At 36.4% G+C, this 24,211-nt stretch overlaps 1 pseudogene; it reads left to right on the top strand.

Annotated features, from left to right (window-relative positions):
* Window positions 1-12,445: 12,445 nt before the first annotated feature.
* The window catches only part of LOC143683303 (acidic leucine-rich nuclear phosphoprotein 32 family member E pseudogene), a 37,396-nt pseudogene continuing 25,630 nt past the window's right edge, over window positions 12,446-24,211 (top strand).

Below are 24,211 nucleotides of genomic sequence, written 5' to 3'. Positions count from 1 at the left end.
TAGAAAAAAATCTGCAATCGTGGTGAGACTGATTTTTTTTTTTTTATTAATGCCTTAGTGCTATCTACTATTTTCATGTAAATTGTGGCTGTAGACATTGGTTACAGACTTCTTTTGGTATATTTAGAGTCATGGCCTTTTTTCAATAGCTCAAGATAAACCAGCAGGCCACAGTTTGAAATAAAAATATTCACACATGCATTGTTTAAGATATTACTGAATGAGGAGAGCAATTTAAAATCACTCAAGTATTTGAAGAGATTATCTCCCTTTTTGTGCTTTAAAATATAAGATTAGAGTTGTACTAATGTAAAAACAGACTTCCCATGAAACACAGTTAATTTATCCCTCTTCCCAGCCCCTTCTAAAAATGAAAGTAAAGCGCTAAAACAGATATAAATCCACAAGGATGAGAGGACTGAAGAGGAGTCAGCTTGAGGTGTCAAAATTTTTGGAAGTTGGAAAACTGAGAGGAAACTGAAGTAGCAAAACAAAGGAAATGGAACATCAAGAAAGAGACCCCAATGGGAGTCGAGTCCTCAGCTCCATTGCTGGCTCAGAACCCCTAAAATGCATAGCTGTTGGCAAGTTGAGATGCTTCAGAGGAAGAGCAGGAGTGATCCCAGTAACTTCCCAGTCCTCTTCCAACTGCCCGAGAAGGTGCTTGCTTTTTTCTTATACAGAGGACACCAGAGGCCCCGCTGTCCTGGATAAAGTGAATAAATGATGGATTCATAGTTACCAGAGACTCAGGACTGAAAACATGAGATTCAGCAAATGACTGGTACCTCAAGGTGAGAACTCTACCAGCATCCCTACAATAAAACACAACCGATACCTGAAACAGGAGGAACGTTTTCTGGAGGACCTAAAAAATTCCACAGGAAAAAACATACTGTCATTTGAGAACTTGCTGAAGGACAAAGTCTGGCAAAGTCACCAACCTCATTCCCATGAAGCCTGTAGAGCTCAGCCCTTCCCACACACACAGTCCCCAATGAGCTTCTTAGTACACTTCTCTTAAATAAAAACAGCCACCCAAGGGCACCAGACATTTGTGCAAAGCCCCTAGACTAAAGAGAGATACCAAAATTAACAACAAAAAGGGGAGGTGGGTAATAGGAGGCACCAGGAACAATGGAGTAAACAAAAGAAAATGTCAAAAAGTAAAATTAACAATGCGGAACACAAAATATTATATCCTATGCAGCAAAAATGGGATGCAATTAAAACATTTTAAAAATAGATGAAATAGAGCCGGCCATGGTGGCTCAGTAGGCAGAGTTCTCCCCTGCCATGCCAGAGACCTGGGCTCGATTCCCAGTGCCGGCCCATTTAAAAAAAAAGATAGGTGAATACATTTAAAAGTCAATAGGCAGATTAGAAGAATAGAGCTTAGAAGATTTTGAGAAAATTTTACAAAAGAAAAAGAAAATAGAGCATTGGAAAGAAATCAGGAAGAAAACATACAAAAATCAGAGAATTATTACAGGGAATTTAACAGCTGACTATAGAAGTTCCTGAAAGAGAACACAGGACAAAATATGGGAAAATGGTTTTTTAAAATTATGTCAGAAATTACCCTGAGCTAGAAAAAAATGTATGTCTCCAGATTGAAAGGACTCATTGAGGGTTTGCATTAATACTATAAAGACCCACATCAGGGCATATTCTCCTGGAATTTGAGAGCACCAGGGATAAGGAAAACTCTTACGGGAATGAGATTTAGCATAGATTTTTGTAAACAAACCATTGATCAAGTGTGAGGGTAAAATGAAAATATTTTTATACAAGAAAATTCTCTAGATATTTATCTCCCAAGAACTACTTCAGTGGAAGCTACTGGAAAATATGCACCATAAAATCTTGGGTGTAAAACCAAGAAACATGAAACAGTGGAATCCAGAAAACTTGGTTTTCAACACAGAGAAAGGTGAAAGGAATTCTCAGGACCATGGCAAAAGAAGGAAAATTGTAAAGCAGGTCCAGAGAGTATCCAGCCTGGAGTAGCACAAGGAGAAGTAAGAATCATTCTCTAGGAAAATGCACTGTGACTGATTGCTTATTTGATGGGTTCAACCCTATAGACAATTATATTAAGAAGCTGTTGGAGAATATGCAAAAAAAAGTTAAAATCAAGTACACAGACAAATTAATGAGTACAGATAAGAGGCAAATGTATATGCAAAAAAAAAAACAAATTTACAAGAAAGAAAATTTAATAAAAATTTAATAAAAATAACATTATTTATATAGGCCAATAAACACTGCAAAAATTCAAATAAATAAAGATTGAGGTATTGGGAAAAGACAAAGAGGGTATAGTGCAAAGGAACAAAATCCTTAAGTATCATACTGGAAGACAACAAATAATGTGCAAGATAGAGATAGAAATTAGAGTACTAGCATATTATTTAGAAATATAAATTCTGCAAGTGCTCCTCACCTGGGAAAGAACCTCCCCCTGGAAGGAGAAGTGATCAGATTCAAGAGTTTTAGGTTATTTATGTTTTAATGTTATTTGGCTTTTTAAAAAATGTACATGCAATATTATTATAAAAATAAATATTGTTTAGAAATAAACATAATTCCAACTGTACCTATTTTACTTTAGGAAAAATAAAACACAATGCATATAATAAGATCATCAATATTATTATAAAAAAGTAAGCCATTTTTCAAGATGCTTGCAAAAATTTATGAATATATTTAAATCCACACAATGGCAAGGCAGTGAATCTAGCATTTTATTTAAAAGTATATCTGGGAGTGCAAGGGAAGTTCAGTGGTAGAATACTTGCCCGCCATGCAGGAGACCAGGGTTTGATTCCTGGCCATGTACTCCTAAATGAAAAAGAAAAAAATCAACAGATGGTGCTATGGTAATGGAACATTCACATGAAAAAAGGAGGAAATGTGACCACCATTGCACAGTAGACAAAAAAAAAAAGTGCATCTGAAAAAAGTATGTCATATTCTCAAATTGGACAATATTCTGTTTATAATATCTGGAATTTGATCTATTGTATTATTATAAGGGCAAATACATATGTCATTTAAAGAGACTTGGATTCAGCTCTAACACTTCCAAAGTAACAAACAAAAAATGTACTTAAAGTATCAAAATAGGCTATTTTGGTATAATTCTTCACCATCATCGTGATGTTTGCTAGCTGACTAGAATAACAAACTGAAGAGAACGAAAAGAGAAATCCTCTCACTTAACATTTCTCAGATTGTTACAGGAAGAAAATGAACCTTGTCTTCTGATTTTGATAATTTTTTCACAACAGTGGGTTATTTTCCAAATGCGATATTCAGAATGTTCTTTTTGCACAGCCACCTTGAGGTCATTTAAAAAAAGGTTTAAGTACAGTGAGGTAATGAAAGCAAAAATGTTCATGGATTCTTTTCATTCTCATAAAAAGAGATCTTCAGGACAAAAAAGAAAATAGGGGATAACACTTTAGCTTTAAAGACGTCTGCTTTTAGACATATTCCAAACAGAATAACTCATCCGCATTCCAGCTCATTAAAATTTAGCAAATCTTTTGAGCTGTAAGAGACATCTAATAATATATTTTCTTTATATTTATGAAATAGTTTATGTACATTATATCCTTGTGTTTCAATAATCACCCTTTTGGACTTGGTGGGACTGGTATTATTCCATTTTACAGAGAAGAAACCTGAGTTCAAATATGTTAATGGACTTACCCAAAGACACTCAACTGGTAAAGAGTAGAATGAAGACTCAAACCTAAGTCTTAATGGGACTGTAATCTGATACCTTTCCCATGACTTCCTCTGAAGACTTGGATTTGGGCACCTGCTCCTAATTTAACAATAGTATAATTATTATTTCTTAATGGATGTCTTTTCTATCCATTAGCTAATATTTCCCATGCGGTTGTATAAAAACATTTTACAGAACCTACAAATAAAAGATATCTGGCCCCTTACAGTGCTGTACACCCCAGGTTAAAAAGTAAAAGTCTAAATATGAAAGACACAAGTCAGATAGTTTCTCTTTCAGCCAGAATCATCACGTTTGATTGTTTCTTCCATTTAATGACAAGATGAAGAATGCATAGAAACATTTCAAACACCTGATACATATTTTGCATAGGAAAATCAAATATTACTTGCCTTTCTTCCTGTTTGTTTAAACTCTAGCTAGATAAGGACAACAGGGAGAAAAATAAAGGTGAGCTAACGTGTTTACGCTCATGTACTACATGGCATAATCAGACCAAGGTTTATTTAGATTATATTTTAAATTCTAAGTTAAAAGCAAGCAATTGTTCTGTAAGATGATCTTAAACCATTGGTCAGTCAAATTATGATACTGAAATGTATATTATTGGGTGCTTTGTGGTTGACTAACTCAATCTAATTCAAGGATGTGGCTGGTGGGCTTGAGGTAACACTTTTGACTCCCATATAGTCATTAGCTCCTTCCATTCATACCAGTAGACTAGTTATCCCAGGATTATATACCACTGATTACAAGGCAGCAACATGAGAACGAATAAACAAACTTTTCCCCTCTAAAGAAAAGAAAGCAGCAGGTCCTACATTTGCATACTGTGTCATCATACATAAAGGAGAGCATAAACAACTATTCTTACAAAATTTCCCAATATGAAACATAAATTTCTAACTTTAATCACATCATTGGTGACTTCATAGAATAGTATATCAGTCAGGATTTAACCAGAAATTTGAAACCACTATAAATATTCCAACAGAAGGTATTTAGTACTAGGAATTGATGCACAGATGATAAAATTGCTAAGAAGCCAAACAGGGGTTGTGAAGCCACTCTGGAGATTAGCAATTGCAGCACCATCTCTAAATTGAAGGGACAAAGTTGGTGCTACCAGAGTCCAGGGTCACTTGGTAGAAGATGCAGCTGGGCTGTCTGGAGAAGCCAGATCCACAGAGATGTAGCTAGTAGAGAACACACTACCTGAGGCAGAGAGAGTGGGCAAGGAACTTCCAAGCTTTCCTTTCCTCCTGCCTCCATCTCTTACCCAGAGCAGAAGAAGAAAGAGGAAGGAAGGAATCTAAGAAAAATTAGGTCAAAGCTTGCATCAGACATTAAATGCAAATATCTAATATAAAAATTTGGATTCCTAGGCAGTCAAGCCAACTCACCTAGGACAGAACAGTCTCTTCAATAAATGGTGCCTAGAGAACTGGATATCCATATGCAAAAGAATGAAAGAAGACCCGTATCTCACACCCTATACAAAAGTTAACTCAAAATGGATCACAGATCTAAACATTAGGTCTAAGACCATAAAACAGTTAGAGGAAAATGTAGGGAGATATCTTATGAAACTTACAATTGGAGGCGGTTTTATGGACCTTAAACCTAAAGCAAGAGCACTGAAGAAAGAAAGAAAGAAATGGGAGCTCCTCAAAATTAAACACTTTTGTGCATCAAAGAACTTCATCAAGAAAGTAGAAAGACAGCCTACACAATGGGAGACAATATTTGGAAATGACATATCAGATAAAGGTCTAGTATCCAGAATTTATAAAGAGATTGTTCATCTCAACAACAAAAAGACAGCCAACCCAATTACAAAATGGGAAAAAGACTTGAACAGACACCTCTCAGAAGAGAAAATACAAATGGCCAAGAGGCACATGAAGAGATGCTCAATGTCCCTGGCCATTAGAGAAATGCAAATCAAAACCACAATGAGATATCATCTCACACCCACCAGAATGGCCATTATCAACAAAACAGAAAATGACAAGTGCTGGAGAGGATGCGGAGAAAGAGGCACACTTATCCACTGTTGGTGGGAATGTCAAATGGTGCAACCTCTGTGGAAGGCAGTTTGGCGGTTCCTCAAAAAGCTGAATATAGAATTGCCATACGACCCAGCAATACCATTGCTGGGTATCTACTCAAAGGACTTAAGGGCAAAGACACAAATGGACATTTGCACACCAATGTTTATAGCAGCGTTATTTACAATTGCAAAGAGATGGAAACAGTCAAAATGTCCATCAACAGACGAGTGGCTAAACAAACTGTGGTATATACATACGATGGAATATTATGCAGCTTTAAGACAGAATAAACTTATGAAGCATGTAATAACATGGATGGACCTAGAGAACATTATGCTGAGTGAGTCTAGCCAAAAACTAAAGGACAAATACTGTATGGTCCCACTGATGTGAACTGACATTCGAGAATAAACTTGGAATATGTCATTGGTAACAGAGACCAGCAGGAGTTAGAAACAGGGTAAGATAATGGGTAATTGGAGCTGAAGGGATACAGACTGTGCAACAGGACTAGATACAAAAACTCAAAAATGGACAGCACAATAATACCTAATTGTAAAGTAATCATGTTAAAACACTGAATGAAGCTGCATCTGAGCTATATATCATTTTATATATCATTTATGAGAGAACAGAAAGTTTGTTTCCCACCAGAAGTACCAGGTAAATCTGCACAGGAGGGATTAGGGTTAGACTTCAAAAGAGATGCAGGATTTGAATATACTTATTCAAGGTAAAGAGGTAATCAAGTAAACAAAGACCTCAATGTGAAAGTGTGAGCATGCCTGGTGTCAATGGCAAATAAGGAGGGGGCACTTTCAGAGTGAAACATCCAGTGGGTTACCAGGAGGGCAGTTGGAGTCAAATTCAGAAAAGCAGGCAAACTTTAAATCATAGAGATCCATCAAGTCTTGCTATAGAATTGGAGTTTCAGAAGACAAGCCAGACGTTGCTGTGCAGAGCTGGGCTCAGAGACTATAACGATGGTGTCAGTTGAAAGTATGAATGATAAGGGAAAAAAAAGAAAGGCAGAAAGAAAAGACAAGTTTTTGCAAAGTTGATGTTAGGAATTATAGTGAGGAATTGAATTTGTAAATTCTGTGCAACTGCCTGTATTCCTGCTCTTCTTGGATGGGAAGAAAATTCAAGTACAATGGATACCCCTAGAATTCCAGAGAGGTGGGACCCCTAGGAGAATACCGATTGTCTATCTCTACTCAGTATCTCTTGGTATACCATAATCGTATCCTTTAACCACTGATTTTTCCCAAATAGAAACAGATTAGCTAAGTTTTTCTAATATTGTACTGTTTATGCTCTTTCATATTAATCCAGACTTTATTTTGCAAAGTATCAAAGTACCCACAAGTCAATTCTATAGTAGAATACGGTTTTTCATAGATTTCATTCAAATATGATGCAATTCCAAAAACATATATGCAATGATAATAGACAATTTCTGATTGTGTCTGTACCGGCTTGAAAATATTATATACCTCAGAAAAGCCATGTTTTATCCTGATCCAATCTTGTGGGTGCAGCCATTTCATTTAATCCTAATTCAATACAATAGATCAGAAAATTGATTAGATTATCTCCACAGCGAAGTGGCATGCCTAGTTGTGGGGGTGTGACGTTTGATTAGATGGAGATGTGACTCCACCCATTCCAGATGGGTGTTGATTAGTTAACTGGAATCCTTTAAAAGAGGAAACATTTTGGAGAGAGTCAGAAGTGATAAAAAAGACAGAAGCCCCAGGGCTGACAGAAACTTCACATCAGAGCTGACACAGATGTGGACACATGGAGAACAGAGACAGAGATGTTTGGAGATGCCTAGAGTCCAGCAGATGTCATGATATGCTAAGCAAGCCAGAACCTGGAGAGAGTCAATGGAAGCCAAGAGATGAAAGCCAGCCCTGGGGAAGTAAAGTGAAGAACTCCTACAGGAACAGAGACTGAAAACAAAGGAAACCAGGAGCAAGGGACCAGCAGATGCCAGCCACGTGGCTACCCAGCTGACAAAGGTATTCCTGATCCATTAGCCTTTTTTGAGTGTAGGTAACCTCTTCTTGGTGCCTTAGTTTGGACACTTTCACTTCCTTGGAACTGTAAACTTGTAATTTATTAAATTCCCCTTTTCAAAAGTCATTTCAGTTCTGGCATACCACATTCCAACAGCTTCCAAAAGAACACAATCTCACACCAATTTTCATCAGCCTTAGGAATCTTAAGCACCAGAAACCTGAATCTGGCTATTCATTTGTTTTTAACCGATATATGGACTGGATATATTGATTGACTGGAATGAAAAGGCTCAAAAAGCAGAACTGGGGATATTTTTCAAACTAAAGAATCTTTCATTTTATGATTAAAGGAACTAGATGACCTCATATTTACATATAGCAAAGAGGGTCATTCTTGGAGAGAACCAAGGAGAACCAAGGCACATTGATTTGTATTACAAAGGAAATGTAAGCCAAGTTCTCTATCCCCATAGATTGCAAATTTCATATACGTCTGCCATATCGTTCAACAGATTGACATTTAATTAATTTTTACTTGTCTGTCGCTTTTTACTAAATCACAAACTTTTGGAAATTGAGGACTATATTTTATCCTTAGTTTGTTTTGCTTTCTGATGTAGTGCCTAAAATAGTGCCTGCCTTACAATGGGTATTAGTCAGTGTGTGATGAATAAATGAATGGAATATTAGGTTTGATTTATTTCCTCTACACTTTCTATACTGATTGTTGCATTAACTTTTAACTGCAAGTTTTAATAATCTTGTTGTAGATGTGTTTTTTACTATAAACGGACTTTATTTTAGAAAGAAGCTGAAGTATGAATTATCCATTAGAAATAAAAACTGATTCTCAGTAGGCTTTGCCAGGGAAGAGCAGAATTAAGTTCAACTGGATGAAACCAACTGGTACAAGATTTTCAACCTAACCCAGTTTTCATGGATTTTGAAAATACCACAGAACTAGTAAAGAAAACCTGTAGCTCAAAAAGAGTTACTTCCCTTATGTGCAGAGGCACTTGAGTGAATCTATTATGGCTCTGGGTATCATATTTCCCTAAGGATCTGTTGACTAAACATCAGGAAATAATGAAGAGTTACAACAATAACTTTATACTGGAATGAGGTATTAGACAAACAAGCTGTCCCTTCCCACCCAATCTAAGGAGAAAAAGAGAAACAATAAAGATACAGGTAGAAATACATAGGAAGCAGAATACTCTGTAACTTCTGGGAAAAAACTTGAATACCTGAGGAAGTCACAAAGACATGGAGGTCATTTCATTGGTGAAATGATAAAATTAGGTAAACAGTTGATGGACTGTGGACTTTGGGCGTTATACATGATGCCTAATTAATGCAGGTGGCTGAAGGATGCACTGACTGAGAAATAGATTGGCAAACGATGGTGTATACATATGATCGAATTTGTTTTGCTACACAAAGGAACAAAGTTGTGAGGCATGCAACATTGTGAATGAACCTGTGGGACATTTAGTGAGGCAAAATAAGCCAGAAACAAAAAAGCAAGTATCATATGGTCTCTTTTAGAAAATGGTTATAAGAAAACAGGAGTCTAGATTGCAAGCTCTTATAGGAGACACATTTAGTCTGCAGTGGTAATTATTATTTCTGGATTTTGAGAGGCTGTTTTATATATGTATAACCTGTATTTAGAGATAAAGATGAAACCAATCAGGTTGGTTTGATGTAATTCAGAACACAGGGGTAAGGAAGACATTGTCCCATTTTATAACCTCATCTACTCTTTGACACCAAAGGAAGAAAGGTTTACTTTGTCTGGAGCCTAAATTTTCTGTAGCACATAATCTAACACAACGTGTCTGGATAGCTCATTTAAACAATTGAAACATAGGGAGCTCAGAATAATAATGAGGGCCTTCAAAACTGTATAGCTTAATGTAATGCCTGGATACATCCTAGAATACATTAAGCAGATAATCAAAAAGTATTGGCAAAGTCCCTTGAGGGATGGGAGAAAAATATGGAACTATTAAACTTTACCACCAAGGAAACCCCTGATACTGTGTCAAACATTAGGGACACCCAAATCAATAGGCCAAGCCCTTGATCTTGAGGCTTGAGCTTGTGAAGCTGATGTATGTAATGGAGAAGCTTAGCCTACCTTTAGGATACTAAGAGTTAGTTCTGAAGGACCTCTTTTGTTGCTCAGATGTGGCCTCACTCTCTTGAAGTCCAATTCTGCAAGTGAAATCACTGCCCTCCCCACTACATGGGACATGGCATTCAGGGGTGAAAATCTCCCTGGCAGCATGGTCAATGACTTCCAGGGATGAGTCTGGCCCTAGAACCATGGGATCAACAATGCCATCCTGACATCGTATAACAAAAGGGGGAGAAAGATGTATAACAAATAAGGTATCAGTTGCTAAGAGAGTCCAAATAGAGTCAAGAGGCTACGCTAGAGGTCACTGATATGCAAACTTCAATTAGACATTGCTACCTATCATAACTTGCCAAACCCCAACCAGAACCATTCCAGCCAATCCTAAAGAACACTAAGGCAATATATAAGATTCTATAAAGGTTCCATGCACTAGGATAACTTTGCAGAAACCTACAATCTCCACATGGGTCCCTGGACAAGAAAAGTCCCGAAACTTAGAGGGGCCAATATCTCCAGAATATTAGCACAACTCATCTTCCTACCCCATATTATAGAAAGCCCTTTCCAACATGAAAAAGTTAGGATGGGCATAGCCAAAAAATATCCCCAAAGAGTGGGAGAAAGATCAAAGGTGAAGATGGGGTTATGCAGAGAAGGTAGGGTTTAACAAATGAGCACAGATTGCTGAATCATTATATTGATATATATATTTTTTAGTCTCCAGTATCTCCAATAGAGAAGCTAGAAGTAAAAACCTAAAATTGTAGGCAGGCCACAGTGGCTCAGCAAGCAGAGTTCTCACCTGTCATGCCGGAGACCCAGGTTCGATTCCTGGTGCCTGCCCATAAAAACAAACAAAAAACCTAAAATTTTGCAATTGTAACCCATACCAAACTCTGAAATCTGCTATAATTGTGGTGATATGCTTTAAAATTTATTACTTTTTTGTATATACATTATTTTTTACAAAAAAGAAAAAAATGTCAATTGTGATAATAAAAAATATTTATTCCTTCTAACCTCCAATGTTCTGGACCAGGAAGAAGGAAAAATCTGAGATGATGGTATGGTAGCCCCAGACAAACTCTGGGGTCTGCCCTGTAATTACTTATTGAAGAGTGCTTTGAAAAGTACAGCTTTTTTCTTTCTTTGCTTTGTATATATGTTATATTAAACAATAAAAATAAAATAAAAAGATTTAAAGCATATAATGAAAAACAAAAGTATTGGCAAAGTCCCTGGAGGGATGAGAGAAGAAATACTGAACTATTAAACTTTACCAGTGGGGAAACTGCTGATACTGTGTCATACATTAGTTATACCCAAATCAATAGGCCAAGCCCTTGAGCTTGTGAAGCTTATGTGGGTAGTGGAGAAGCTTATCCTACCTATAGGCATGCCTAAGAGTTATTTCTGGAGGACCTTTTTTGTTGCTCAGATGTAACTTCACTCTCTCTAAGCCCAACTCTGCAAGTGAAATCATTGCCTCCCCACTACGTGGGACATGACATCCAGGGGTGAAAGTCTCCCTGGCAGTGTGAGAGATGATTCCAGGTATGGGTCTGGCCCTGGCACTATGGGATCAACAACATCATCCTGACCAAAAGGGAAAAGAAGTATAACAAATAAATGAGAGAGTTCAACTAGAGTTAAGAGGCTACTCTGGAGGTCATTCTTATGCAAGTTTCAATTAGACATTGCTACCTACCATAACTTGCTAAACCCTAACCAAAACCATTCTTACCAATCCTAAATAACACTTAGGGCAATATTTAAGCTTCTACAAAGGTTCCATGCACTAGGGTAACCTTCCAGAAACCTACAACCACCACATGGGTGTCTGGACAAGATAAGTTGTGAAACCTAGAGGGCCCAGTTTTTCCAGAGAATCAACTAGTTATATCTCCCTACCACATATTATTGACAGCCCCTTCCAACATGAAAAAGTTAGAATGGGCATAGCCCAAATACCCCTAAAAAGTGGGAGAAGGATCAGAGATGAAGGTGGAGTTATACAGAGAAGGTAGAGTTTAACAAACACGTATGATTGCTGAATCATTATGCTAATATTTCTTTTAGTCTCCAGTATCCTGGAGCAGCTAGAAGTCAAAACCTAAAATTGTGGAATTGTAACCCATACCAAACTCTGAAGTCTGTTCTACAATTAATTGTTGTGCTTTCCTTTGAAATGCATTGTTCTTTTGTATATATGTTATTTTTCACAGAAAAAGAAAAAAAGTCAATTGTGATGATAAACAATATTTATTCCTTTCAGCCTCAATGTTCTGCAGTAGCTAGAAGGAAAAATCTGAGAGATAGTATGGTAGCCCATGATAAACTCTGGGATCTCTTCTGTAACTACTTGTTGAAGAGTGCTTGAAAACTATTGTTTTTTTTCTCTTTGCTTTGTATATTTGTTATATTATACAATAAAAAAAGTTTTAAAAAAAGTTAGATGCAAATGACAGATGCAAAGGAAGTGATGCCAGACAGTCCAGGGGGTTCTCAGAGAAATCGAGGCCTCAACCATGGCACTGTGAGGGGTCATGACTCAGTTACAGGGAAGGATTCAAGGACTAATCAGTGTGAACAGCCAAACAGTTTAATAAGCTCGATGCCCGAGAGCCCTGGAAGCTCTAGACCAGGTGTCACAGAGCTCTGGGAATTCATGCTGAAGTCTAGACCTCGACCAGGGGCTGGCCCCATGAAGGTTCTTCACTCAGCCACAGGAAAGAACTTAAGGATGACAGGGCTAACCTTTAATGCTTAAGTACATTCTCAGATGAAGATGAGAGCAGGCAGTCTCCAAAGGAAGAAAAGCTCTCTAAGGTTGGGATCCTTGCATTATAAGGACTTGGAGGGGCCTTTTCCCCTCTCGCTATGCTGATAAGGGATTGATGAACTGCGTTTTTCATCAGTTCTTTTCAGGTGCCTACCTGAGTGAGGGCTATAGATGTGTGTGTGTGTGGGGGGGGATGGGGAGCTAGGTAGATGTGCCCGTGCTAAAAGCAATTTTTTGTTATGGGTCTTAGGGTGACCTTCCCCACTCTCCTCCAATATCTAACTGCCTCAGAGGGAGATAATGGAAGGGTAATGAGAGATGGAGGGAACTGACTGAGGAATACTAGATACAGGAGGACAATTACTATGATAGATACATCCAAACAGCATCCAGTGCTAAACATGATGAGAGCATAGAAAAAATACATTGGAAAGAAGCTTACTGAGTAATTAATGGAGGAAGGTTAGATCCATGAGAACAAAAAATGTGCCTAACATTTCACCAAATGACTGGGAAATCTTAGCCTTTATTGTATTTGACAAAATGACAATTTCCTTTTCAATTTTTAAGCTCATCACAAAGTAGGATCTAAGATAAAACAAATTTAAAGTCTCCTGATGGAAATGATTGACCAAATTTCCTGTTTTTACAAACATGGAAGAGCATGTCTCTGACTTTTAACTCACACCCTTACAACTTTACAACTTAAGGTGAAAAGGTAAGTAGACTGTAAATGCCTCAAGTGGCGTGATAATCTCTGGTTTGTCTCCCTCCTCCCCCCCCTCCACCCCACATCTCTCTTACATCTAAATCCTGCACTTGTAGGCAAAGGTCTTTGCCTGTGGCCATTTGCCATGTGGCTGTCCCACCTTCATATGAGCAGGAACAGGCTTTATACGCTCTCACTAAAGTTTAGTGTGATAGCACAAGGCCTTTGTAACTTAATTCCAAACAAAAACACAAACACATTTAATTCAGATTTCATCAAAGGAAGTAAATGAAAGCATGTGTTCTACAAAATTCTTATCTCCTGCTCCATTCTGTAAAAGTATGCTTGGCTTCCACCTTGTGGATTATCTATTAGAAAATAGAGGAGGCCAGCCTATTTGTTTCCAGAATGAGAAGAGAAACGTTGAATTTGCTATTAACACTTTCATCACTTTAGTTTTATAAAGGACAGAGTCAATTCATCTTGCCCTTGGAAGCACTGACCACGTCATGTCTAAAGTTTATCTCTTTGACTCTCTTTGCTATAACCGTGAGTGGGGAGGGATGGTGTCCACTAGAATTACTTTTGGTAGAAGACAGTAAGTTCACAAGCAGAGGGCTCAGACACCAGTGTAGATATTGCAGTATATGGCTAATAGTATTATTTAAGTAGAAAATAAAGGCATGGATGAAATACCTTTTGTAGTCTTACTACTCTAAAGGTGCTAAAAATGCCAAATCTTAGGCTCACCCCAGACCTAACACCTCAAGATGTCCCAGGTGAGATTCCTATGTACCTGAGAAGCACTGTCTTCATTTCTCCTTGAATTCTGAAATATTGCCTGAAAAGTGTATCAAGTCATGAATTTTGGTAGGGCAAGGAAAAGAAAGTCTCCCTAATCTCTGTTCAAAACTTCCCCATGCACAACAAAGCAATGCCTAGATGGTCAAATACAATTCAATGCAACAGACCTTAAATTACCATCCATCCCAGGCCCTGATCCCACACAGAGGCATTCAGGTCACTCACCAAAGGAAGCATTGATTCTTAAAATATTTCTATAGTTTGCAAAATATTCACCTACCCTGTTTCCTTGCCCCCAGAAAATATGGGTGTTCACAGAAAATCTTTATGAAGCTGTCAGTGGACCATAAAAACACCAATTTGTTTGAGTTGTATGATACTAAGTTTTCACAGTTATGTAGTTACATTTTAGGAGACATAATTTGAATTGCTGTATTTCTGATTTTGTAAAACAGTATTTTAATGAGGCTTTATACTTTAAGGAAAGCATAGGGAAAGAAACCCATAAACAGGGGACAAGAAATTGTGATTATATAAAATATATTCCTAAAATTCCAGCTGAAAAAATATAGAGGTTAAAAAATGTTGTGATTCATACCAGCATCTTCCGACATGCAAAGCAAAGAAAGTTCATGTATATTGAACAAATCCTGGTTGAAATGAACTTGTTCATCTAAAGCAGACATTTTGATTAACATAATAAAAAGAGCCTTTGTCTGATGGATTCGAACTCAACTATTTAGATTTTCCTCCAGATGCAAAGTTAATGAAAGATTGTATTTTATGGCATATTATTAGGCAAAAGCTACAAAATCTTTCTTGTAATTGAGGTAGTTACATTTAACCACTAAATGAAATAATTTATCCCATATTCTGATTTTTTAAAAAGCAGGCAATAAGGAGGTTATTGAATGAGGGTAGTTTAGTGGTAGAATTCTCGCCTGCCATGCGGGAGATGCGGGTTTGATTACTGGCCCATGCACTTCGCAAAACAAACACAAAAGTAAACAAAGAAAGAAGAAAACAACCAAACACAAATTCAACAAATGGTGCTGCAATAACATGATCCTCACATGGAAAAGGAATGAAGTGGGACCCCTGCCATACAGCATAAAAAAATGAAAGCAGGCCATATTAGTATTTCCTTAGTCTCATCAGTTTTAATTATGAGACTGCCAATCTAAATTATAATATATGTAAAATAAGAAGAAATCATTAACCGCAAATAATCATTGCAAAAGTCAGCATGACTAAATCTGTGAATGCTATAAAATTAGAAGTTTCTGGGATAAAGTAATTGGAAAGGTAATGGCAGCCCAATAGGTTGGTTGCTACCCATTGCATCGACTGACCGAGCATTTCCATGGAACTGGAACATGAAAATATTAGTTATTTTACGGATGGATTTATGTTAATGTTTCTTTATAAATTGCAGAATGTGTCAGATACAAGAAGAAGAAAGCATATTTCAAATGCAGGAAAATCTTTATCTCAAGAAAGAATTTCCTGTTCTAGAATTTCTACCCTCCAGAACCTCCTTTTCTGAAAAATCTATGGTAATATCATTTTACTCTGAGCTTTTTCAGAGGTAAGTGATGATCTTATTGAATAATTAGAAAGTTAGAGAGCTTTGTAGAGAATTACTTCGTCCTCCAGAGAACTCCGGCTGCAGTGTACCCGTATTCCTTGGGTGCTCAATACACATTTGTTAGAAGTTACTGTTATTGACTAGTTCTTAATAAGACTGAACACTACTAAATAACAGCTTGGAATTTAACAAGGACAACTCCACGTTCTTAGTCAGGTAGTTGAGATATTATTGATTTTTTTAAGGCTTTCCCTGAAAAGATAACTGCTGAACATATTCTTTCTATATAACCAATGTTAAATCGAAAACATTCTAATAGAAACACTTCCAAGAATTTAGGAGCAAGCATTTATACATAGTTTTTATGCTCCATCTACTCAAAGGTTAATAAATATTTATATTGACCCCTACAAAAAAAATGTTGGGACAAATAACTGGAAAAAAATGAGAATTCATTTTTTAGAAATTTCTGTATGCACAAAATTCTTAAAGATTGCTATCAAGTGGGGGAATGAGATGGTTCGACTCGTGTGCCAGTTTAAAAGTCATCACAAGGGGACGAAATTTAAGATAGTCTGTCATGCGTGGGCAGCAGCGGAGGGCCTGGGTGATGAGGGTGCTGAGGGCGTAGGAGGAGGCGTCCAATCATTAATAGTCTCCTTCTTACTTAGGGTAGTGCATTCGGGCGTGTTTGTTTTATTCTTCTCTTTTGTTCACATCTCTCCCCACACTCATTATATACACCCTTGAAATGCTCTTTGACCCCCACAATAGTTAACTGTGCTGGATATAGTCTGAGCTAGAGAATTAATTCAGCCTTCTGAAACCAAACTTGCTTGATTTGTTCTCAGGACATGGTGGTGTGTGTATAACTACTGCCCTGGATACAGCCATATTTATTATTTACTAGTATATAATCTATAGGGCCAGGAACACTAATTTGGAAAATCTTTAATAATTAGGTAAGATTTAGAAATGTGAGCCCAGAGCAACAGCTCTTTGGGATTTCTTTAGAAAGCAATTGAGCTTGTACTTGCATAGGCAAGTAGCTCAAAAGTCCTACCACAAGCATCACAGCTCCAGTCACTGTTAAGGGGACTAAATCAAAGGAATTTGAGACTTAATAGGTAGGTAGTTTCTCTTTCATACAAATATTAGTTCATGATGTCATCGTTGAGTACAGAATATGTCAACAACATAATTCTATTTAAATAATGCTTTCAAATTACCTAAGAACCGATGTATCTATTGACAAGACTAAAATACTACACAAATACAATCTTAAACTTAAGTCATAGATTCGTATTAGAAAACACTACTGATCCCTAATACTAGATTATCCAAAAGTATAGCTTTATTTGGAATGATTCCAAGTCATTCATGGAATGAATAATCGTCTGGAAAAAAAAAAAAATTTTAAGGCTTTTAAACCTAAAACACATTAAGTGTGTTTTTGATCAGGACTGTTTGATCAAATAGATCCTTAACGTAAACAATCTCTTAACAGGTATACTTTGTTTTATTGTTCTTAAAGTGATATACAGAAAGAAAAAAGAGGGAAAAGCATGGACCAGTGATGATGATGCCTAATGAATCGAAGGGTATATTGCGACTCATTCAAATATGTATTCCTCAGTCGGTTTGTCTGTTCATTTTTCTATGAAAAAAAAATAGCAGTTGCTTTTCAATTCTGGGAACCCTGTACAGGTCCCTACATCCAGGAAGTTTAGCTGGTTATTTTGAAAGTTAGTTTAAACTCATTTGAAAGAAAAAGGTATCAAAGTCTTCTGTAAAAATTCAACTGTCTGGTTTTATTCATAAGTTATTATGTTCAGATGTTACAAAATAATGTGGAATATATTTGATTATAGAAAACTTTTGCTTTATACCAAGCATAATAACCACATGTTGAATATGTATGGTCCTAATTTCTGAGGCTTGCCCATTTCTTATGTTTTCTTAAAAGAATTGTTCCAGTTTTCTTCTGATGTGAATTTTCACGTGACTGGAACATGCAGCAAACTGTGGTGATTGTGGACCATGAACTCGACAGGCATTCCTACTTTTCTCAGCACTCCTTTCTTATTGTCTCAAATAAAGTACACACGCAAAATATTCTGTCGTTAAAGCAGTATGGTCTGGTATAAGAATCACATAGGTAAGTAGAATAGACTAAAATTGTAAGATGCAGGGACAACAGCATATGAGAATTTAATATATGATAAAAATGGCATTTCAAATTAAACAAAAGATAATTACTCAACAAGTGATATTGTCTATATAAGGAAATGTACACCACTAAAATGAATTAATTGCATATTAAAGGTATAAAATATGAAGCAAACTATAAATAATTGCAATTATTTAAATATTGTACAAATAATAAAATAATCCTGAGGTAATCCTGAGGGGACAGTTTCCTAACCAAGGCATGAAGCATGAAAACCATTAAATATTTTGATAAATTTGGCTTTCTAAAAGATAAAACTTCCTCAGGATAAAATGTAAAACAAAAAATAATGCTTAAAAACTATGCTGAAATGAAATATTTGCAATGCATCTAACAATCAGTTGATATTCCAAATATACAAAGTGTTTATATTTATAAATAAGAAAAGAAAAACAGTGCAATAGAAAAAATGAGTCATGGATAAAAACAGATGATTCAGAGAGGAGCACAGTAATGACCAATACGCTTTTTTGTTTGTTTGTTTACTGTATGGCCGGGCCACATTTCGTTGTTTTTTCTGTGTGAGTATCCTGTTATTACAGCACCATTTGTTGAATTTTTGTTTGTTTGTTTTGCCTGTTTGTTTGTATTTTGGGACGTGAATGGACCAGGAATTGAACCCGGGTCTCCTGCACAGCAGGTGAGAATTCTACCACTGACCTACCCTTGTACCCCACCAATACACTTTTAAACTAGCTGTTCACCCTTTAAGGAATTGCAAATTAGAATAACATAAATTTAATTTTAAACATGTTTTAATAATAAAAGTTTCAAAACATTTACTGATATTGAAAATTTAAATCAGAACACCCTCTTTGGAAAATAACTTATTAATATCTATTAATATTTTTTGTAAATGTGATGCTTTAAAAAATAGGAAGCACGATACAAAAACATGCATATACAAGAACATTCAATTTATTATTGTTGCCAAATAAAAAATGGTTTAAATAAACATAAATGGTAATAGTAGAATACATGAATTGTGGTACATTCGCATAATAAAAATATTATGCAGCAATAACACATGATTAACTACCGAAATCAAGGTAGAGTTGGTAATTGGGAAAAGTACATTCATCCATAAAAAGTATTCAGTGGATATTTTTAAAAAGTGAATGAATAATGATATCTATCACATAGTACAATTGTTTTAATATATAAGTGTGTATCTGTATAAGCATCGAAATATTCCGGAAACTTATTATCAAGGGTTCTTTCTTTAACAGAATTAAAAGGAAAGTATGGGGTGGGGGATTGACTTAATGGTATCCTTAAGTAGAAAATTTCAGTTGATTTTTCACTCTTGCCAACTTTTACATTCTAAAATCTAATAAATATAAATAAATCAGTCTCTAAGAATGTAAGTTCATTTTCTTTGAAAGCCATACATTACATCAACCAAATTCATGCCTAACAAAAATCTCTTTTCAGAATAAACAGAATTTTTCAAGAAAGTGTGCTAATTTAACAGGAAAAGAAACATAAAATGCAAAGACGCCTGTAATTAAAAAGAATCCAGAAAAAAGTATATAAAAGCTAATACGCTTTCTGGCTTCTTCTGCTAGGTTTTGGGAGCTAACCTCTTAAAATTTGACACCAGTATATGCCACCTAGTGGCATAATAATGATGGTATTGCTGTAATCAAGAGATTAAAAACAAAATATAAAAATCTATTTCTTGAACACAGTAGATGCAGGTAAAAATCATGAGGCACTTATTCAATATTATGTGTAAGAATTTAAGTATCTCTAATGGCAATAAAATTTCCAATATAAAGCATAACAATGATGTACAAACTTTTCAGATTAGATTGACAATCTCCGGCAATAATGCAGGGAGACACAGATAGTAAGACAGAGAGAGATGCTAGTGTAAAAAAGTGATGTAATAAATTTAGAGTAGTGGTTAATTGCAGTATACTAAAATCTCCCTTTTCTTATAAATGCACAACTTTAAAAGTCAATGTCTTAAACATTTTTTAGCATTCTTTGTTATGTTCTTTCTTCCCTCTTTTAGCTTCAAACTACTAGGCCACCTGTGTGTTAAAGCAGGTGCTTCTTGATACATTTCTCGGATATGGTCAATTGGCACTCAACATCCTTCTAGGCTCTATCCCCAGTTTCTCATTTGATAAGTCTAGGGTGGAAATGAGAAAAAGCATTTCTCACACGTTCTCAGAGAATGCTGGTGCTGCTGCTGAGGACCACAGGAGCACACTTAAAGTCCTGCAGAGACTGGGAAACATTAATGCCATTTTCCAGGTTCCCTTGCAGCTAGGAACCTGGAGTGAATCACATTCCTTCCATGAGATGTCCTCTTCTCTGATTTGGAGAATGAAAATAAGACAAAGGCCAAGTTTCATGTTCCTTTTGGCTGTTTTCTGTTGCTAAACGAGGGTATACTGACATGGGGTCTCCAACAGTAGCATTCCAGTGTCCAGCTCCCAGCAGGGTTGGCAACTGGACAGATGACCAAGTTCAGCACCAGATGGTGGGAACCAAGAGCAGAGACAGCAGCAGTAGCAGCAGGTGGCTTGACTTAGCTTCCTAGTTCCTGGAGTACAGCTTCAATAGTGAGGTCTCGTGATGGCCTCCTGATCTTCTGCCTGTGACAGGAGGGGTGCCTTCCCTGGTGGCCCGGTCTCTGGTGTTGAGAGTTAACACTGGAGGCCCAGCACAATCCCTGCTTCTCCCTGCCCGTCCATCCAATGATTTCATAAGCACCTAATTCCCTTTCTGCTTAACATTTCTAGAGTGGTTCTGCTTCTTGTAATGAACTGTGACCTGATAAAACATGCAAAGATGTTAAGAAAAGATTCAGTGAAGAAATTTAATCTGTGATCCATTTCCACGTAATCATGAACAAATTGCATAAACATTTAGTTTCTATAAATAAATAAGCAGTTGGACTAAAATATGTGCCATATAACCTAAGAGAAATGCCAAGGTGCTTAAAATAATAGGGGAAATTTTCCCCAAACCTACTTACACTCTATTGTGGAAGCTCACTACTTAATATGGAACCTGTGTTATTTCTCAAATAATAAAGTAATCGCTCTAGAAGGGACTTTAGAAATTATTTAGTCTAATCATTCTTTATGTCACTCCCCTTAGCAAAAAAAAAAAAAAGATAACTGAGATTCAGAAAACTTAAATGATAGTCTATACCTGAAGGTCTTTGTCAAATCTAATTAATAACAATTAATGATAGAATAAATGGGATGCCTAATTTAGTGCAGTGCCAGAAATAGTTTCTCTCTCTCTCTCTCTCTCTCTCTCTCTCTCTATATATATATATATATATATATATATACCACATCATGTACCCAATTTATGTTAAAACGTTTCCCTTACCATAAAGCATTCTGGTGGTAGTATAAGGCAAAGTGAGGTGCATTGGCTGATAAGAATAGACAATTATATGTACTCTTCATGATCTACGGTATTTTTACATATCTTATCTCATAAACTAATATGATTTGTTCCACAATTCTGCGGTGCCTACTGACGGGCACCAGAATGAGAATCAATTTACATATTATATCTACTCTGTAATTGAGGCCCCAAATGAATGTAACTTGCATCAAAAAGTCTGTTGAGCCTCTTGGAAGACAGGTGTTTTACAAGACAGAGCAATGTAAATTTATTTTTCCACTAGGTTATATATATTTCTGAAAAAAAAAGTAGCTGTACTAAATCTTTGGAATCCACTTGGAAAAAAAATCAGGAAACGCGAAATTGTCGAAGTCCATTGAATCAGTGTAGTTAGTGTCTATAAGATACCCGTGGGCTCAGAAATTATGTGCTCAGGAGAGAAAGCCAACTTCTAGAAATCAGAGCTTTGTTCTCCAGGAAACAGTAAAGGCAGTAATCAAAATGAAATAAAGGCACCCAATGAAGATTCCCATAGGTAAAACTGCTTCCTAAGTGGGTGTTTGATTGCTCTCAGCTTCTCCTTTTATGTTCATCTTTCTACCACAAAAACCCATTCTCTGTGGCATTTCATAAGGTTGCTAATGATTTACTGTTGGAAGATGCAGGAGTCTGGAGGGAAGAGAAACACAGGAATAGTGCATTTATTTATTTTTTAATGTAGGAGTGTTGGACAGAAATAGATTTTTAAATTTTTATTACACTCCTTTTAGTTGGGGAACAAAGAATGCATTTCCTTACATTTTCTCAGGTTATGTTAAATCTATATGTTTACCTTAATACCTGAGCATTGTAAGTATTTAGTTTACTAGAGATGAAATTGTAAAGACAGTTTATGTTTGTTACCTTCTTATTTTGCTCTCTTCTTTTTCAACTCCCCACTGTGGGGAGGACCCACAGAATCACTGCCAGGGCTGCTATCATTATTGATTCTTCCTTAAATTAAACAGCCATCTCTCTGGCCCCATTTAGATTCTCAATCACTCATGGTTGCTGATTGTACTTATATGTTAGGAGAAAGGGAAATTAATAAACAATTCATACTAAAGTATGAATGACTGATGGTCCCCATACATTTCTACCTTAAAAGAAGTTGCTTATGAACCAAATGAACCCCTAATTTCTAAAATTTTACTCTGGATAGGAGAAACTGAAATTTAACTCCAAATTCAGTTACTCTGAAGCAGGGGGGATGGGGGGGTGGATTTTACCCAAGTGCAATCAGTGTATACTAACTTGTGCTTTTCAAAAATTGGTTATTATTTTAAAAAAATAAATATGAAAACATATCAATTTAAATAGCAACATGCACCTGGCCTGTTCAACAGTATTAACAATCTTTTGGTGCCAGCCACCACGTGGGACAAGGACTAAGTATGATTTTAATGGAGATTAATTTCCAACTGTGATCTCAAATCATCTTTTCCATTCTATATCTTAAGAAGAGAGTCTGTAATCTTAGGCCACTGTTAATATTTTTCTTAAATGGAAATATAAAAATAAGTGTCCAGCTTCCCTCCACTCACCTTGGGAGTCTTTGCGCAATAGCACACACTCCCTTCCAGATTTGTTGGGATGTTTCTGCGGCCTTAGAGAAACGCAACCCTTTAGCTGAAGTTACAGTAGTAGACGAGGGAGATGACTTGAGGTTTTATCATGTAGGGCAATGTTTTTCTTACAACCAGAACTCATTTCTTTTGGGGGGTCAGAGCACGCAATGAATCATTTAAATAGTCTTTGGAAAGGTGGTGTTGCTATTGCTAAACTTAGTCTAGCAGATATATCATTTATCCAGAGGATGAAATATGTTCTATATGTAACCTGGATATAGTTGACATACCGGGTCCTTTAACATTCAAATGAAATGTGTTTCAACCACAGGAGAAATCTATTCCATTGGTTTCTAAACACTACTAGCTCCGAATTCCTGCTTTTGCCTAAACAGATTTGTCTGTGGGTCCTCTCGCTCTCCAAGACAGGCACTGCTGCTCATCTCTGGGTCTTCCCAAACCTGGACACTGCCCTTATCGATTCATTCCCTGGCCTCAGTGTGCACCTGCTCAGGCTACAGCTGAAGTTTGAGGAGTTACGAAGTAGAGATAGGGAAGGAGAGATGACAGCTCTGCATGACCAAGTATTTATTATGGGAAATGACATACTCATGTGTGTAAGCCAGGCTTCAGCAATTCTCATTTGCCACACACTCCACAGAGTTCTGGCTTTCCCTGTGTTGTTGGTCTCTTTTCTTCTCCTTTCTCTCAGTGACTCTCTCTCATCGCTATTCTCCTTGGTCAATGTGCTGTCAGGGAATTCAAAAAGTCTTATTTTATTACAAAGAACAATTTAATATTTGTTTCTCTCCTTAGCTCTCCCAGCTATGCCTATACCTCATTTTTCACAAGCCGCTATCTCATCAAAGCATTTTGCTAAACATAAAAGACAGCCAACTTTAGAAAAATTATTTCTTTCTTCTAAGTTACAATATCAGATACACCAAGTTATAGTTTGACAAAATGCATCTATATTTTCTTTTCAATATATGTGTGTATCTACTTCCAATTACAGACATAGAGACATGTAAATATGTTTAAAACTGTAATAATTAAATTCACTTCAGGTTTGACATGAAAAGTTTCTATAGACAAGCCAAATAATGTTTAATTAAATGTATTCGTAGTT

This window comes from Tamandua tetradactyla, chromosome 5, assembly GCF_023851605.1.
Source record: "Tamandua tetradactyla isolate mTamTet1 chromosome 5, mTamTet1.pri, whole genome shotgun sequence".
In the NCBI taxonomy this organism is placed as follows: domain Eukaryota; kingdom Metazoa; phylum Chordata; class Mammalia; order Pilosa; family Myrmecophagidae; genus Tamandua; species Tamandua tetradactyla.
Note: the sequence above shows the minus strand (reverse complement) of the source record. Positions and strands in the feature narration are given on the sequence as shown.